The following is a 5,475-nucleotide window of genomic DNA, read 5'->3' on the forward strand; positions in this document are numbered from 1 at the left end:
TAAAACTCAAAATGAAAAGGAAAATGCTGTAGGTTTCTCCTTGATATCAAATCTAATTTTAGATGAAATTTATAAGTTGGGGATTGGAAAAATAAATGTTTATTACAGGAAACAGACAAGGATATACTGTGCAGCATGGGGAATATAGCCAGTATTTTACAATAACTATAAATGAATATAATCTTTAAGAATTGTGAATCAATCTGTTGTACACCTGAAACTACCTAACATTGTGAATCAACTATACCTCAATTCAAAAAAAAAAGTTAAAAAACCAAATTTGAACCAGATCTCCACAATATAGTCCAGAAAAGGCTATCTAAACATGTTAAATATAAAATGAATACTTTCCAAGGTAGAAATGACTTAGCTTTTACAGGATTTGCTCTAACCAAGGATCTTTGCAATGAGAGTTCTGTTTTGAAAGTCCCTATAAATGTACTCAAAGAAGTGATGAATATTAGGAATTTTGTTGGCTTTTTCCTAATCATTAATAATGTCAATGGCTAATTCAAAATACTAGGACACTACTGTTTAATGAAAATCAATCAAATTAAGCCAAATTAATACATGATGTGCAGTCCAGTCCACACTTCCTCCCCAGGAAGCCCTCAAGAACTAGGCTCTTGTAGCTTTCTCTTCCTCTGTTCTCAGCCCAGAGGAAACACAAGGTGTGTAGCGGGCATCAGATAAGTGCTTAGTAAAGTCATGGAGTAAATCTGTCACCACAGGAGATCCAAAGTTGTGTAAATCTTAAGCCATTTCTGAGAGCTTTCTGATTACCAGCACAGGGCTCTGCATTTTAGAAATTCTCTCCCATTGAGTTGTCATCTTATGTGGAAGCTTCATTATTCCCATTGCTTTATAAGCAATAAAAATTTATGAAATATTTGCTCTATGTAACTTGTAATGGTACTTTAGAAGTTTATTAGGAAGCTGGGGTTGGACCATAAAATTATGCCATTATGATAGATACATAAATCAAACATCGGATAAATTCAGAGTAAATAATCCTGAAAAGGTAGCAGAACTAAATTCCATGTTTAAACTTGTGCAAGAGCTTTCACTGCTTAGCAATTACTTCTCTACTCTTTAACTTGACTAAACCAAATTATTGTGAAACTCTTTTAGAACTTTGTGTTTGCTCTGCCCCTGAAGAGTTGGTGTGTGTGTGTGTGGGTTGAGAGGCCCTGACAAAGGGTTAGGAACCCAGTTTCAAAGTCCCGGCTCCAAACATTAAATCCATTAACCTGAAAATGTGCACATGGAAGTGTGCCCCTTTTTTCTATGTCTCAAGTGAAAAGGAAACTATGAACAGGGAGAAGCTTTCATAAAAGCATTTTAATGCAAAGACATTTGCAATATCAAGCTTTAAAATTTACTTCTGTTTTAAAATATTCATTTCTAAAAAATAAATAAATAAATAAATAAATAAAATAAAATATTCATTTCTAAAAACATGGGCCTAGTCCTGTATTATTAATATTCTATCTCAAAAACTGATGGTTAGAATGACAATGTTATTGATGTGCACAGAAATAATAAAGATTTTTGCCCTGAGTTGATCATTTTTTTTAATGTCAGTGGAAAAAATCTCAAAAAAACAAAAAACATCCCTCTTTCTTTTACACCATAAAATTGTAGATGTCCCTGCTTCTTTGCACCACATTTAACTGAATTAGTTATGTAAGTTGCTGGCCTCTCAGATGTCTGTGGGTAGCTTAATGAGTCAGATTTCCATCAGGAAACATTTAATTCAAACATGATCATAACCACTGCAACACTACCACAAAGACATGAAGGCAATCTTTTAAATCAGTTTCTTGAATTACTCTTTGGATCATAAAGTGGGACTTTCCTCGTAAACATTTTCATCCCTGGTGCAGATTATCTGAATTTAAACCCTGCCTTAAGGAGGCATCAATGTGAGAAGACAGCCCTACCTTGGTTGACATACTTTCTACCATGTTCACTGCTCTCCATGTTAACTACAGGGAAGATGAGGGAAGGAAGGTGGCATCTCCCACACTGTTGTAATAATCTTTCAAAGAAATTGCAGAGCCAGATTCGGGTTTCTTTCCCATGCATTGGGAGAAATTCATTTTTCATAAACACAAGGATCTCTTTCCCTAAATTGCATTTCTCAAGACCACACTGAGTTAACTTGAGTCTGTGGTACATTTGTTAGCATTGCCTCAACTCTGTAAACCTGAAAATCTGCCTCCAGGTGCACGTGCTTCTGTCAGGTAGTTAGATAAGTGGGGGCACCTGGCAGACAGGTGGAGGGGAGGAAGAATGGTCCGGAAGATGGCGGTATCCCTGCCTTCAGCATAAAGGGGCTTGCCTTCCTCTAAATAAATGTCTGCAAGAAACCAGTTAGAGCCTGTGCAGTAGCGAGAAGGACCTAATGGGACATGACCCAGTGCTCATTGTAATACCACCAGCATTGCCGCTTAGGCTCCCACTTGGGTTCCTCTGTGTGTGTAGTGGGTAAGGACAGGCACAAAAGGGGGCAAGCATGACTCAGCACTCCAGGGGCAAGAGCTGTCAATCAATCAAGAGACCACCTCTAAGTGAGGGTGTAAGAGGAGGGACAAAGCCCACGGCTCTCTGTCCTTGGATCAGCCCGCCTCCCGTTTCTGGAGGTGTACTTTCCCTTTGCTTTGAAACAAAACCTTTAAAATCTTGGCTACCAATGCTTCTGTCTCCCGTTTGAATTCTTATCTTTCAGGTGAGGCAAGAACTGGAGTCTTTTCCCCTTCGCCTTTTGGGGTAACACATCCACGTTGAAAACATTCAATGATTTCCTGTTGATAAGATGCTGTAATGAAGGCAACGAAGATGAACTTCATAATTATGACCTGAAGACTAACAGATGCAGTAACAGGCATTTTTAAAGAAAATTTTATATGCAAATATACATACATTTTCTGTTTATAAGACAGAAAAAAATAGTCTTAAAAATTATCAAAGCTGATGGCAGCTTTACTAAGTATGACCAGAGATGTTAAAAACCAGAGTGCACATCTGTTAACAAGTTATGCTAAATCCCTTCTTGAATCTGCTTTTCTACAACAAAGATTTATTCTGAATTTGTCCTAAAAGATGAGCTAAAACCTTATCATGTATTTACCTTCAACCATTTATTTGACGTGTAAATGAGGAGGGAAATTGTTCAGAGGGCTCAGATAATAAAAAGTAGGAAATACATCCAGTGACCTTGAAATACCTGTAGCTTCAACGTGTATTCTATTCCAGCCCTTCTGAACGTGAGCGAACTTCTTCAGCAAAAGAAAATAAAACAGTAAAAATGCTTATGTGTAACTAAGGCAGAGGGACATAGTTAGAGGACTGTCAGTTCTGCTACGTGGGGTGGCGCCATAGTCTAACTAACTTCAGGGGCTGGACCCGGCACCCTTCTGTCCTCATCCAGCCCCTGTCACTTTCCTGGCTCTGTGCCTTGATCACTTATATTACCATGTCTCTGTTTCTAACGTGAATACTTCGTGTGGCTTTCTCATATTTCAGGGTACTGCTCTCACACTTTAATCTCGAGGCATTTAATTTACTCTTCTAAAATGTGGGTAAGTCTCATTATGCTGACTTTACAGACCAGGAATCTCAGACTCTGAGGCTGGAAGTAAGTTGTGGCTGTCACATAACTGATGGTGGAAAAATAGGAATTCTAACCCAAGTGATGGCTGGTGCAAATCACGTGTCTTCAGCTATTCATTTGTACATCTCAAGCTCTTAGCTTGGATCTGACCACCAAAGAATGCCTCACCAGCCTCCTCCAAGATAATCATTTTTTCCTTTTCTGTATTGTATTCAATTATATGACAAATACACTGGGAACATTATGGGCCTGTGTATTCAAAGTTTTGTTACCCTATGAAACAGTCCACACATTAACAGAATTAAAAAGTATAATAAAGTATCTAAAATGCCAACAAAAATGAGCAGTTTTATCATTGCATGTATTTGGTGTTTAAAATAAATGAGGGCGTAGTGGAAATAAGAACTCATAGCAACCATGGCATGACTCTAAATGTAAGCACTATACATAAAAATAGATAAAAAAACAAATTTCTTCTGTAGAGCACAGGGAACTATATTCAATATATTGTAATAATCTTTAATTAAAAAGAATATGAAAATGAATATGTGTGTGTATACACACGACTGGGACATGATGCTGTACACCAGAAATTGACACATTGTAACTGATTATATTTCAATTAAAAAAAAGGCACTTTCATGTATAAGTCCTGAGACCTGAGAGAGGAAATGTTGTGTGGTGGAAAGAATGTGAGGTCTGGCATCAAACTGATTCAGGCTTCAATCTTAATTTATTAGTTTCATGTCCTGGGAAAACTATATAATATATGTGAGGTTTGTTTCTTCAGCTGTAGAGTTGGATTGACATTTAACTGAGAAATAAAACTGATTGATTAAGTGAACCAATGTTTAGTATAGAAGGTAGGGTACAAAATTGATCTTAACCGTGTCTTAAAGTCACAAAAATGAGCGCAGTGACCATATGTAAATTTCAATGAGCACATAATGAATGTTATGATCTATGTTACAACATTTAACCTGTAAGGGACTAGTGAAGGGCAAAAAGAAGAAATTATTATACTGAAGCCCTTTATGTCTCCTCTTCTTTCTTTTTTTATTGAAGTAGTGTCGGCTTACAATGTTGTGTCAATTTCTGGTGTACAGCACCATGCTTCAGTCATCCATACACATACATATACTTGTTTTCATATTTTTTCACCATGAGCTACTACAAGATATCAAACATAGTTCCCTGTGCTGTACACTATAAACTTGTTTGTCTATTTGATGTATACCAGTCAGTATCTGCAAATCTCAAACTCCCAGTTTATCTCTCCTCGCCACCTTCTCCCCCACTTCATGTCTCTTAGTAAATCCTTTTCAGGACTTCCCTTCTTTTCTTTTCTCTTCCATCATTTTCCATCTTTCCAGGTGTCTTGTCTTCTGTTTCAGTGTAGTGAGGACATCACAGAGGTTGGACTGGATCACTGTGGAGGTGATTTGATTGCACCTCACATTAGTTGCCTGAATAGTTCACTCGGGTAGGGCCGCTGCTAACAAGATGCCCAGCGCAAGCTAAGAGCCTCCTTAGTGGTTTCCGGGAAAGACAGAGAGTGTCTACAATACCCTCCCCAATATGGCCAAATTAGGAAGAGAGTTTAACAGCAAAACAATGCCACTTAATCTCTCCTCAGCTCTGCTGCACCAGAGACAGCTTCTTTATTTCCTTACTTTCTCGCCTACTTGTCTTTGACCAGTTAACAAGAGATTTCAGGTGTTAAGCACAGGACTGAGTGCTACAGCGCCATCAGTGCATTTGCATCGATGATGCTGACAGTGAAAATGACATCAATTACATCTTTTATCTATAAAGCTCAGGATCCAAAAAAAAAAAAAAAGCACTGCTAGTTTATATCA

Source organism: Vicugna pacos, unplaced genomic scaffold, assembly GCF_048564905.1.
Source record: "Vicugna pacos unplaced genomic scaffold, VicPac4 scaffold_20, whole genome shotgun sequence".
In the NCBI taxonomy this organism is placed as follows: Eukaryota; Metazoa; Chordata; class Mammalia; order Artiodactyla; family Camelidae; genus Vicugna; species Vicugna pacos.